The following is a 14,097-nucleotide window of genomic DNA, read 5'->3' on the forward strand; positions in this document are numbered from 1 at the left end:
GGCCAATCTTCACTTTTCCCGATATATCGGAATCGGCCCCGGAGGTTACTGATATTGACCATATTTCTGGAAAGTGCTGTACCAGAGTGATGCCTGCAGCTAGAGGCACCACCCCGGAACCGGAGTCCATAGCCAACGGTCGACTGTCTTGTAATGACAACCGATGTGGCTGAGAAGCCGCTCGGCTGTCATTACAAAGAGTGGGAGGGGACGTCCCCCCCCTCCCGCCGCCTTCCGAGGCTCCCCTGGGTCTCCTGTCCCACCGGTAGACCCGGCCAACCAGCCTGCACGGCCGCCGAAGACCCAATCAAAGCCGCATTCGGCTCTGATTGGGTCTCCATGCTAAAACCCGGAAGTGATGTCATGAGTGACATCACTTCTGGGTACTGGCGCCAGATTAAAAAAAAAAAAAAACTTGGCGTTTTGAGTGCTTTTAAGTGCAGAGGAGGGGTTTGGGGTCTTTTAGACCCCCAGATCCCTCCACAAAGGTACCTGTCAAAAAAAAAAAAAGAAAATTAAAAAAAAAAAGTTTTTTAAATGTACAAAAATATCGGCCAATATCAGGGGTAACACAGGGGTCAGTAGTAAGTAACACAAAGTGTAGGGACCAGGAGTAAGTAACACAGAGTTCACAGATTGGTGTTGAGCAACAAAAAATGTAGAGGTCAGTACTCCAGCAATCAGATGTCAGTAATAAGCAACGCAGAGTGCAGGGGTCAGTAGTAAGTACTGCAGCATTCAGAGGTCAGTAGTAAGTAATGCAGAGTGCAGGGGTCAGTAGTAAGTACTGCAGCATTCAGAGGTCAGTAGCATGTAATACATAGTTCAGAGGTCAATAGTAACACAGAGTGAAGGGGTCAGGGGGGAAACAAAGGGGTCATTAGTAAGTAACACAATGTGTAAGGGTCAGGATTAAATACACACTGGTCAGTATTTAGCAACAAAGAGTGCAGGGGTCAGGAGTAAGTACTGCAGTATTCGGAGGTCAGGAGTAAGTACTGCAGCATTCGGAGGTCAGGAGTAAGTACTGCAGCATTCGGAGGTCAGTAGTAATATAGAGTGCAGGGGTCAGCAGTAAGTAACGCAGAGGTCTATTTCTGCAAGACAGTGTGACCTTCCCTCCCCCACACACCAAGCAGGTCCAAGCACACAAATTGCTGTAAATGTTTTCCCCCCAAATTTTGAAATACATTTTCATGCAGTTAAAAAAAAAGTGTGGGAGTACACTACTGAACCCTAACACTGACTCAGCATGACCTGTTCAGTACAATAACACTAGCTAATCCACTCATTGCAACATGCCCCTCCATGCTTAGACCAGATTCTACCCCCTTGGAATCCAGCAGGGGGCGGTGTCTATCTAAACCTTTGGCATGCTTGGGAAAAGACAGATGAGTCTATTTCCTGCCCTCTGCAGGGTGAGTGGACAGGGTCCTGCCATAGACACGTTTATATGTTGGTGGCAAGATCTACCCGGCCCCCAATTCGTAGGATCTTTAAAACCACTGATGTACAAACAACAAGGTACTACATGATCCATCTATGTAGATTAGACATCAGGAGAATAAAGAGGATTGCAAGATCCCAGCAGACAGGGCAGCACTGTGCCCTGCCCTTCCACCTGCGCCTACAAGACTACAAAGCCAGCCCCATCATTAACAGCTGCCCTCTACACAGTCAGTAAATGACCATGCCAGAGCATTGTTCAGCCATAAATTAGCTTCTATAATAGTGCAGAGATTAATTAGGATGAGCAAAGTGCAGCTTCACACAACAACCCATTCTTTTTTTTTTTTTTTTTTTTTTGTGCTAAAATCTAAGCTTTATTGCAATTCATGGTCATGTGCTGCATTTGTGTGTTGCTGTCTATTGTGAAAGAAAACCCAGCACACATCCAGTAAAATACAAGGAAGTTGCACTATAGCACACCGCATGCATAGATGTGAATGCCCGGAGAGATGTGGTGTGCAGGGCTGCCCATTGGCAGAAGCAGTTCAGGTGCATTATATTGTGAAACGACAGCCCAGTGTGGAATGCATAAATCTAAATCCCCTGTCTGCTATGGTTTATCCTTCCAGCCTCTACATCGGCAATTTCTCAACCTTTTTAACATGGAGGAAGCCCTGGAAAAAAAAAAAAAAACTTTGCAGGCCTGGGGAACTAGCAATAGTATTCACTCTTTGGAATTTACATGATTGCACAGTGCACTTTGGTGGTTTATATGCACCTGGATCATATTGTAGCAGCTCCAAAAAACAATAAGGTGTGACCACCCTCCTCCTGCACTTGGTATCCAAACCCCTCGACCACACTCCTCACGGGACTCACAACTGGCTTCTTAGATGGCTCAGGTCTTGCTGCCCATATCGGACTGGGGTAGTCCACCGGTACTGAAAGCAAAGAAACAAAAAAAGGGCGCACAGACCTAGCGCATTATCCTCAATAGAAGGCTTTATTAAAGTAACATTAAAAAATGGCTACTTACAGACGTAGATAAAGTAAGTCATATCAAGCTCAATTGCTCAAACGTCCGGGTGTAGTCCATACAATCGTTCATAACTGATGAGATGACAGCTGACGCGTTTCGAGGCCCAGCCTCTTCCTCAGAGCCACTGTGTCATGGCTATCTCCTTGGTTTAAGTAGGGACTGGATCAGTACATCACTACTTAAACCAAGGAGATAGCCATGACACAGTGGCTCTGAGGAAGAGGCTGGGCCTCGAAACGCGTCAGCTGTCATCTCATCAGTTATGAACGATTGTATGGACTACACCCGGACGTTTGAGCAATTGAGCTTGATATGACTTACTTTATCTACGTCTGTGAGTAGCCATTTTTTAATGTTACTTTAATAAAGCCTTCTATTGAGGATAATGTGCTAGGTCGGTGCGCCCTTTTTTTGTTTCTTTGCTATCATATTGTAGCAAGATGTGGTATTCTGTATAGGAATTTGAGCATTTTTATTTTAAATAATCTTTTATTTAGCCATCGCACTTGGATATAGAGAACATCACAAATAGGAGCTTGAGCATGGTAATTTAAAAAAATAAGCTTTATTGAGTCACCGCACTTTGATATATAGAATATTACAATACTTAATTGGCAGCGCAGCACTATTTACCTACCATTTTACTAAACTTGGGGAACTACTAATAAATACTATATATATACACAACTCATATAACATTAGTGTGATGATCACTGGGAAGAATGCTTCTTACATTTATGGTCATTGGCAAAAACCCCCTCTACAAATAGCTAAAAAGAGAAATTGTTGATAGTGGGAACTTATCTGAGAGGCAGGAATTGCCCATTGCTCAAGGAACCCTTGGCAACCTCTGGAACAGGGGTGTCAAATTTCATCGCAGGCCCCATTCGCAGTATGGTTGCACTTAAAGGGCCGGTTGTATTTGGGGTTTGCTACGTACAGAGTTCAGAAATACACTACAGAGCTACAGAGTGCAGGGTTCAGGAGTGCCCTACGTACAGAGTGCAGGGTTCAGGAGTGCCCTACGTACAGAGTGCAGGGTTCAGGAGTGCCCTACGTACAGAGTGCAGGGTTCAGGAGTGCCCTACGTACAGAGTGCAGGGTTCAGGAGTGCCCTACGTACAGAGTGTGCTATGTACAGAGTTCAGGGTTTAGGAATGCACAACGTACAGACTGCAGGGTTCAGTAATGTGTTGTTTATAGAGTGCAGGATTCAGGAACTCGCTGCATACAGATTGCAGAGTTTAGGGGTGTGTTATGCGCAGTGTACAACCACAACTCCAAACCCCCTCCCCCCACAGCTTCCTCGCATCTCTTCGCTTTCCTACCTGGCCCACCTCTAGCACCTCCCTGTGTAGGCGGCTCGGTTTTGCCTTGCAGAGAGATTGTGCTCTCTCTTGGGATCTGTCCCTGCCATGCCCCCCTATGAGTACGTGCAGGGCTATGCTTCATCCAGGAGCCACTGAGAGCAAAGCTGTTGTCCCTTGTAAACACAGAAGGCTTCAGTGTTTACAAGCGACAGAGGGGTCAGGGAGCAGAGAGCAAAAACTAGATGTGACGGAATGGAGTTCTGTCACGTCCTAGCTTTAAAACTGTGTGCGAGGGCCATATAACAAAGCCTGGCGGGCTGGATTCTGCCTGTGGGCCTTGTATTTGTTCTGGAGGAACCCTAGTTGAGAAAGGCTGCTCTACATCATTACAGGACTCATTGTTGCTGTTAGGGACTAATGGAAGGAACCATCCTGAGCAGTTGGGGAATGCAGGCATTTAACAATTCCGGAAATATCAAATGTAAAATTTGATAGGAGGTTGTACCACTAGAAGATAGATAAGCTTGGACTTACTGTACAGGGTTTGAGTAATCAGAGCCTTATATTAAAGGAACCAAGCTTCTTTTTGGAAAAGCAGTCACTTTATTGCAACGCATTAAAATGTAAAAGATGTGAACGGGCCCTGTAGGAATGATTCTGATCAGTTAACATAGGTAAGGGTACACTAAACCAATTTGTTTTAGCATGTGGCTGCTTTCTCCTATGCAGCATTGGTGACGAGCGATGACTTGCATTGCACTGTTTACCTGTTTTGAGAGTTTTTTTCTTGAAGTAAAGAATATCTAAAAGTGTGTGTCAGAGTCTATTAGTTCCAAACGTGAATGTTAAACTTTGGATGCACTTTTGCACGACATTCATCAAGTCATAGAATGTACTGAGAATTATCATATAAATGTTTAAACCAGGGGTCTCCAAACCTTCTAAACAGGGGCCATTTTACTGTCCTTCAGACTTTATGGACTGATGTCTTTTTTCAACCTCACTAACTATGTAACTATGTAACTTTAGGGGGGCTGGACTGTGGCCATTGGAAGTTGAAAATGACCTGGTGTCAGTGGGAGGAATAATGCCCCATCATTGGTGTCAGCGAGAGGAATGGTGCCCCAGCACTGGCATCAGTGGGAGTGAAGGAATAGTTCCCTATCATTGGCGTCAGTGGAAAGAATAGTGCCCCATCATTGGTGTCAGTGGAAAGAATAGTGCCCCATCATTGGTGTCAGTGGAAAGAATAGTGCCCCATCATTGGGGTCAATGGAAGGAATAGTATCAGAGTGAAGAATATTGACCCATCATTGGTGTTAGAGGGAGGAATAGTGCCCTATTATTGGTGTCAGTGGGAGGAATAGTGTCCCTTCATTGGTGTCAATAGAAGGAATAGTATCAGTTGGAAGAATAGTGCCCCATTTTTGGTTTAAGTGGGAGGAATAGTGCCCCATCATTGGCGTCAGTGGAAGGAATAGTGCCCCATCATTGGCGTCAGTGGGAGGAATAGTGCCCCACCATTGGCGTCAGTGGGAGGAATAGTGCCCCACCATTGGCGTCAGTGGGAGGAATAGTGCCCCACCATTGGCATCAGTGGGAGGAATAGTGCCCCACCATTGGCGTCAATAGAAGGAATAGTATCAGTAGGAAGAATAGTGCCCCCATCATTGGTGTCAGTGGGAAGAATAGTGCCCCCATCATTGGTGTCAGTGGGAAGAATAGTGCCCCCATCATTAGTGTCAGTGGGAAGAATAGTGCCCCCATCATTGGTGTCAGTGGGAAGAATAGTGCCCCCATCATTGGTGTCAGTGGGAAGACTAGTGTCCTCATCATTGGTGTCAGTGGGAAGACTAGTGTCCCCATCATTGGTGTCAGTGGGAAGACTAGTGTCCCCATCATTGGTGTCAGTGGGAAGACTAGTGTCCCCATCATTGGTGTCAGTGGGAAGACTAGTGTCCCCATCATTGGTGTCAGTGGGAAGACTAGTGTCCCCATCATTGGTGTCAGTGGGAAGACTAGTGTCCCCATCATTGGTGTCAGTGGGAAGACTAGTGTCCCCATCATTGGTGTCAGTGGGAAGGCTAGTGCCCCCATCACTGGTGTCAGTGGGAAGAATAGTGCCCCCATCACTGGTGTCAGTGGGAAGACTAGTGCCCCCATCACTGGTGTCAGTGGGAAGACTAGTGCCCCCATCACTGGTGTCAGTGGGAAGACTAGTGCCCCCATCACTGGTGTCAGTGGGAAGACTAGTGCCCCCATCACTGGTGTCAGTGGGAAGACTAGTGCCCCCATCACTGGTGTCAGTGGGAATACTAGTGTTCCCATCACTGGTGTCAGTGGGAAGACTAGTATTCCCATCACTGGAGTCAGTGGGAAGACTAGTGTCCCCATCATTGGTGTCAGTGGGAAGAATTGCGCCCTCATCATTGGTGTCAGTTGGAAAAAATAGTGCCCCCATCCTTGGTGTCAGTGGGTGGAAGGGTGTTCATTATTGGTGTAAGTGGGAGGAATAGAACCCCCATCATTAGTGTCAGTGGGAGGGATAGTCTTCAATTGTTGGTGTCAGAGGGAGGGAAAGTGCCCCCATCATTGGTGTCAAAAGGAGGTATAGTGCTTCATCATTGGTGTCAGTAGGTGGAAGGTTGCCCATAATTGGTGTCAGTGAGGAGAATAGTACCCCAAGGATAAAGGCAAGCAAAGGGCTGCAGTTTGGAGACCATTGGTGTAAACTAACGTTTGTTTAAAGATCTACTAGCCTATAGCCAGCTTTCCTCTACTTACTGCCCAGAATCAAGTTCTTTAGTGCAATGTTATATTAACCCTTCACTACCTTTTAGGACAACAGCCACCATTTTTTTTAACATTGCAAAAGAACAGTTATAATAGTCTATAAGATGAAGAAAGGGAAGAGAATCGGGCGCGGACACCCTTTGTGTTGTGATTCGTACTCTCTTCTCTTTGTTCATATTCAGTTCCCCGATCCTTCTATTGTAGGTACATCAGAGGAGCACACAGGTTTGGTCACATATTTCTCCCAACATTGTAATGTTTACATGTCACCTCACCTTTACACAACTTGCAGGTACAGAAGCCACTCCTCCAGCGATGTCCTCCAACAAATGATGGTTATAAACTGTAAACGCTGTTGAGGATGGCAGAGCTTTTCACCCTTTATACTCCAGAGCACATTGTCCCATGGCTAGCTGGTCCGGCTCTGCGATCCCTCCGGCAGGCTGCAATCCAGGGTCCCGGTGAATGGGATCATCGGTGGCGGGCTCTTCTAGACATAAAGATACCGGATGAGTGTTCAGGATTCCTCTGTGGCTGTCTGGTCTCTCATTGCAGACGATGGCTGTGGAAAGTTAAGCTCAGTTATAGAAGGAGGCTTCACATTCCCCCCCTTTAGATGTGTTGTCAGGCAGGTCAGTCAGTATGCTGGTCCTGCAGTCCCTCTATGAGGTGCAGTAAGTGGGTGTCTGGTAGGTGAACCTGCTCTTTGTGTATGACCAGGCCTCTGCAGTCCCTCCAGCCCCTGCAGACTGTCTCGGCTCAGAAGCTGACCATGTCTCACCTTCTAAGGGCTGCAGGCCGTCTCTCTCTCCTCCAGCACAGCTGCAGCTGCCTTCTCTCTCCTCTGTTCTCTCTCTCAGACAGCTGGTGACGTCACCCCCCCTCCAGAGAAACAAATCTCCAGCCTCATCCACCAGCCACTTCCGGGTTAGGTCACATGACACCCAGGCTGCCTGCTGTCATGTGACCTTATTCCTCTTAGGCTGATAATAAACAAAGCTGGTCACAGAGCAGGGCAGCCTGCTGTTGTTCTGTGCAGTGATTAACCACTTTAGCCCCGGAAGATTTGGCTGCTCAAAAAAACAGGCCCTATTTTGCGATTCGGCACTGCGTGATTTTAACGGACAATTGCGCGGTCGTGCGATGCTGTACCCAAACTAAATTGACATCCTTTTTTCCCCACAAACAGAGCTTTCTTTTGGTGGTATTTGATCACCTGTGCGATTTTTATTTTTTGCGCTATAAACAAAAAAAGAGCGACAATTTTGAAAAAATAACAATATTTTTCACATTTTTTATATGAAATTCTTAACCACTTGCCGACCGCCGCACGACTATCTACGTCGGCGGTCAGCCCCTCACAGGCAAAGTGACGTAGGGCTACGTCACTAGCTTGTGAGGGTCTATGGAGCGAGCGTGCGCCGCCAGAGGCGCGCTCCCGCGTGGTCACGGACCCCTCCGCGCGTGTGACCGGCGGACCCGATGTCCGCCGGCCACTCTGCGATCGGCGGGGGAGAGGGAGAAAGTCAGGCAGCTTGTGTAAACAAGCTGCCTGTCATTCTCCCCTCTGTATGAGAGATGATCATATGGATCTACTATGTAGATCCGTTGATCACTCTGCATACAGTTGAAGCCACAGCCAATCACAGTTAGAATCACGCCCCTAGGGACACACACAGCCCCGCCCTCTCAAATAAAGTTAACCCCTTCACTACCAGTGTATTTTTACAGTAACAGTGCATATATATAGCACTGATTACTGTAGAAATGTCACTGGTAACCCCAAAAGTGTCAAAAATGTCAGTCAAGGGTCCGATCTGTCCGCCGCAATGTCGCAGTACCGCAAAAAAAATCGCAGATCGCCGCCATTACGCGTTAAAAAAAAAACAACAAAAATGACAAAAATCTTTCCCTTTGTTAGTAAACGCAATAACTTTTGCGCAAACCAATCAAAATACGCTTTTTGCGATGTTTTTTACCAAACATAGGTAGCATAAAACAAATTGGCCGAAAATGTTAAAAAATTTTGATTTTTACATTTTTTTGGGGGGGAATTTCATATAAAAAAATGTGAAAAATATTGTTATTTTTGCAAAATTTACGCTCTTTTTTTGTTTATAGCGCGTGATCAAAAAATCGCACAAGTGATCAAATACCGCCAAAAGAAAGCTCTGTTTGTGGGAAAAAAAGGACGCCAAATTCGTTTAGGTACAGCGTCGCACGACCGCGCAATTGTCCGTTAAAGTCACGCAGTGCCGAATCGCAAAATACCCCCTGGTCGTTTAGCAGCCAAATCCTCCGGGGCTTAAGTGGTTAAACAAAAATGGAAATCAAAATTTTTTAACATTTTAGGCCAATCTGTTTTCTGCTACGTATTTTTGGTTAAAAAAAAAATCGCAATAAGCGTATTTTGATTGGTTTGCGCAAAAGTTATTGCGTTTACTAACTACGGCAAAGATTTATGTCATTTTTACAGTTTTTTTTTAAACTAGTAATGGCGGCAATCTGCGATCGAATCATCCGCAGTACAAATGCGCTGCTCTGTAAAAACGTGCCGGGCTGCCATTCATTTGGAAGACTCCAGTGGGGATGCAGGAATCGCAGGGAAATTGCATGGTCAAAATGCAAATGACCATGCGATTTCCCCGCAGGCCATGTTTTGAAAAAAGGTGCATGCACCTTTTTCTACGGGTTAGGGCTCTTTAACACGGTCCGCCTCCGTAGGCGGATCCGTGCTGCTCAGCGGGGATCGATCCGCGATCCCCGCTGAGCCGGCGGATGACAGCTCCGTCTCCGCTTGCAGAGCGGAGAGGGAGGTGTCACAGCCCCCGCTTCTCTCTATGGGGAATCGGATGAGAGCGGACCGCCTGTCCGCTCTCATCCGATCCCATCCGATCCCCAGGACGGATGGAAAATAGGGTTTCCATCCGTCCGGATTTCACGGACAGGATCGGATGCGGATGGCAGCGGGTGTCAGCGGACATGTCACCGCTGACATCCGCTGCCCCATAGGGCTGAATGGGGCATCCGATCAGATCCGCCTAAAAAACTGACAGGCGGATCTGTTTGGACCGCCCGTGTGAAAGAGCCCTAACACAGGCAGGGCAGCCCATTGCCCGTAAAAACGCGCATATGTCAACCTAGGGTAAATGGAAATTGGATGTTGTGTTAACTTACAATAAAAACATTTCTAGCTTACACCTTCATTTTTTTTCATTCAACAGTCAGAATGAGCTGCGGAAAGCACTATACTATAAATAAACAGAAATTCAACCGATCGTTCCTCTTATCCTGTGTACTAGCCACAGCCCCCCCAGGCTCCCTGTGTTCAGACATGTGATTGTCAGTTTCAGATTGCATGGGACTCCCCTTTAAATGTCTCCTCACAACGGTGACCCTGATGTGTTAGCAATGTGAATGGAGCCCATTGTCTGTATGGGGGAGGTAATGAGCTGACAGATGGTAGGGGGCAGACTAGCTGGACATGCTGTGACTTGCAGTTCCACAAAAAGTTGACATCAATGAGCTCAACCTGAGATAATATACCTCAAAGGCAATTTTTTTTTAATTTATTTTAATTTGGATGGTGTGATTTTTTATTACTGCATGTGTTGTTCACTCTATAGCCCACCAGATACTGTTAATATTCCCATTACACACATTCTTGGATTAGGGCTCAATGGTAGCAGGTGCTACAGCCAGCTGGAGGAAACACGGGTCAGTGTACAATGTTTGTCGCTGTCCGCACACCACGGATCAAGTGTCATACAAAAGTTTTCTTGAAGAACGATCACATCACAAAGGACAAAGTGCAACGTTTCAGAGCTGCACAGGACCCCTTCATCAGGCATGTGATAAAGGTGTTCTGCACGGCTCCGAAATGTTGCGCTTTGTCCTTCATGATGTAATCGTTCTTCAATAAAACTTTTGTATGACACTTGATGATCCGTGATGTGCTGAAAATATGTACACTGATTTATAACCCACCACACACATCACAATCTGATTGTACAATCTTTATGTTGGCGATGCAGGCTTTCATTTTTTTCCCAGTCGATCTGCGATTCGATTAAATAATCAAATGTGCAAAAAAATTGAATTGTCAAAACCTCCCTTCCAATTGATTTAGACTCAGTTTTAATTGGGTTCAATCAAACTGAGTCAATCAGCCAGAACAGAATATTATTGATTGTTTTGCATCAATCAGCAGCACTGAGATACTTTGTTCATGAATGCAATTGTATTTCGATCAGATTATGAGATTACATGGTGGAAATACAGATCAATGATTTAAGCCCCGTACACACGTACCGAATGTCGGCCGAACGATCGGCCGTCTTTTGTCCGGTGCTGTCCTGTCGGTTGAAAAGTGCTAAAGACTGCACACGAATTTTGTCGGCCAACAACAGCCGACTGCAGAAGTGATGTCATGTGATGGTTAACTTTCCGTGTGTTTTTTCTTTTCTGAGCATGCCCAGTCTTGCTAATCTGCTGTTTGTCGGCCGAATTCTGTACTGACTGGCGAACAATCGGCCGTTCTGGTGACACCCAACAAATATTTTAAAGTCTGCACGACAGATTCTGTTTGGCCGAAAATGCGCCGTCGGCTGTCGGAAGCATCATACTAACAAGCCTACAATCGGCCGATCGGTCGGCGGCCGAATATTTACGGCCGCCAATCGGTACGTGTGTATGGGGCTTTAGGCTGACCATACAGGGAGCAAATTGCAAGAAAGAAATTCACTTGATTCCCCCATCAACATAGACAGTGCTGACAGGAGAATCCCTCCTGTCAGGCCATTTTCTTCTCCCTGTAGGGAGGGGGGCAGTGATTACTACTAGTGATAATCACAGGTAAAACCTTGCGTACCAGTTCGCACATATGCAATGTCAGGCATCGCATGTGATTTGGAGCCCACTGCTCTGCAAATCACATGCAATGTCTGGGCATTGCAAATTCAGCCATACAGATTGCATGGCTGAATTTGCATTGCGATCGGACCAAAGTTGCACAGGACCCTTTTTTTGGTTTGCACCAACATGGCTGTTCACACCTATGCAATACAATTACTGTCGGAATTGACAGCTTGCACTGCGATATGCGAACTGATCTGGTGGTGTGGTTAACTTTGTATTGACACCCCCAGCAATTCGCATATGGCAGTGTGAACTGCCTGCGAGTCGTGTGCGATGCGGAAACCCACAGTGGATTCGCAGGGTTCCCGCATCGCATATGTGTGAACCGCCACTGCATGCTGGTTGTACCCAGGTTGATCAATCAATTAACTTGGTACATTCAGCCAATTGTAGGAATCATGCTTACCCAGGTGGCTGATCGCTTGATTCTCAGTGCTCTGCTCCGTGAGCAGAGGGCTGGTGACTGTCTCTGACTCGCTGCTCTGCGCCCCCCCCCCCCCCCCCCACACACACACACTCACTGGATCGCTAGACTTTGGAGAGGGTGGGAACGGCTGGCTCAGGATCTCACCAGCTCTGTGACATCAGCTGACAGCGAGCTTCAGTCCGTTGTCTGCTGAAAGCGGGTCACAGGAGTGCAGGACAAACTGTACTCCTATGATCCACAGGTGAAGTACAGCCAAATGAGCTTTGGCTGTACTTCTGCTTTAAGTGTCATAATTTTCAGATCTAAATCCATCTCTTTGATTTGCAGATGAATGCACAGAAAGATACAAAAGAAACAATATGTTCCATTGTATCTTTGTATACAGTCTGGAGCCGTGTTGTTTATAAATGTTGATTCAGACTGCTTTTTTTACAGCTACCGACTTACCATACAGTAAGGCCTCCGTTCACATCTGGGCGATTTTCTGCTCTAAGCCTCAGCTCTAAAAACGCCCAACAAGACAAATTCTGTTCATTTTAATGGCTCCTGTTCACATCTGAGCATTCTGTCCCCTTAAGTAAAAGGCCTGTCACTCAAAAATTTTTAAATTTTAGGCGTTTTTATTTTTTTCTCATTGGTCACTTGTCAACCTAAAAACGCCTGCACAAAAACGCTGCTAAAACACCCAAAAAAATGCCTGAAAAAACGCATGTAAAACACCTGTAAAAATAGCAAAGCCTAGATGTAAATGTAGCCATATGTGGCTTTGATTAGCCACTTCAATACCGGGCACTTTTTCCCCCTTCCTAGGAATGGGATCTGTGTTGCAGTTAAAAAGCAATTTAATAATGTAAAGCATTGCTTATGGCTTCCTAGGCCCCAGCAACCAGGCAGCTGCTTAATTCTCTATAGCATGCCCTCTTCGCAGGGCCGCTGATAGGGGGGACCACCAGTCCTCCTGTAGGGGGCCCAAACCCACAGGGGGCCCACACAGCACAGGGAATCGGTGTGGTCGGGCAGAGGGGCAATTACAGAAGGAAGCCCTGTGCTGCTGCAGGGAGAGACACAGACACAAGGCATCATTCCTGTAATTGCTTCTCCAACACAGATCCCCCTCCCTGTTCTGCCTGCTTCTGATCCCCCCGCCCCGTGTCCCCCTTTTTCACTGTGATGCACGCCTCCCACCGCAGCGCTGCAGGCTTCCCTGCCATAGTTGCCAACATTTAAAAAAATTTCCAGGGACACTTTGCATCACAGCTATCAATTACCACACCCACTTCCATGAGGCTCCGCCCACTCTGCATAATTAATCTTGCCTATTTATCAGATTATAAAGTCTACTCCAATATAGAGAGAATTACAAGAAATTAAAAAGGGAATTTCAAACTTAAAGCCACCGTAGCAGAGTTGAAATAAGTCTCCCATTCAGCTGTACTACTTCTGTGTAACATTTACGGGCAGCCCGATTTCCAGGCGCTTCCAGGGACAATATAAATTACCTGGGGCAGGCTCCTATTTGCAGGGACTGTCCCAGGAAAAAAGGGACAGTTGGCAAGTATGCCCTGCCCTGTAAAAAAATAAAAAATAAATTATAAAAAAAAAATGTTTATTAAACATTGTAATAAAAAAATGTAAAGAAAATGTAAAATAAAATAATTGAAAAAATTGTTAACATTTAAAAAAAAATATATATAAATTTTTTTCCTTTAAAGCGGAGTTCCAGCCATTTGACTCACCTGTCCAACGGTCCAGCGATGCGGCCGCTCGAAGCCTCGATCCTCTCTCTCGGCGCCGGCATCACTGCTGTGGGCACCCGGCTGTTACAGTTTGCGGCTTCACAGCCGGGTACCCACTGCGCATGCGCGAGTCGCGCTGCGCGCCGTGATTGGCCGGCAATCTTCTGGGACCTCTGACGTGTCCCAGAAGATTACAGGGAGGGAGGGGGAGAGGAGAACTTCCGCGGCGCTCCGAGCGGAAGTGGGAGCGGGTACCTGTCAAAACTAGGTACCCGCTCCCCCCCCCAAAAAAATGACATGCCAAATGTGGCATGTCAGGGGGGTAGGAACACCTAAAGCGGAAGTTCCACTTTTGGGTGGAACTCCCCTTTAAATTCTCTGTTACATTTGTGTTTGCTAATAATGATTTTAGTGTATTTTTTAGTG

At 46.4% G+C, this 14,097-nt stretch overlaps 1 protein-coding gene across 2 annotated transcripts in view; it reads right to left on the reverse strand.

The window, feature by feature from the left end:
- Positions 1-14,097, reverse strand: part of ABCA3 (ATP binding cassette subfamily A member 3) — an 899,850-nt gene that overhangs the window by 124,941 nt on the left and 760,812 nt on the right. Inside the window, exons 1-2 of one of the 2 annotated variants that reach the window (XM_082262134.1) lie at positions 7,373-7,447; positions 6,867-7,153 (exon numbers count right to left, since the gene is read on the reverse strand). The gene's annotated coding sequence lies outside the window, so the exon portion shown is untranslated. Of the gene's footprint in view, positions 1-6,866; positions 7,154-7,372; positions 7,448-14,097 lie in introns of those variants that run through there. The other variant, XM_082262135.1, reaches the window with a different exon arrangement.

Source organism: Pelophylax lessonae, assembly GCF_965119305.1.
Source record: "Pelophylax lessonae genome assembly, chromosome: 6".
Taxonomy (NCBI): domain Eukaryota; kingdom Metazoa; phylum Chordata; class Amphibia; order Anura; family Ranidae; genus Pelophylax; species Pelophylax lessonae.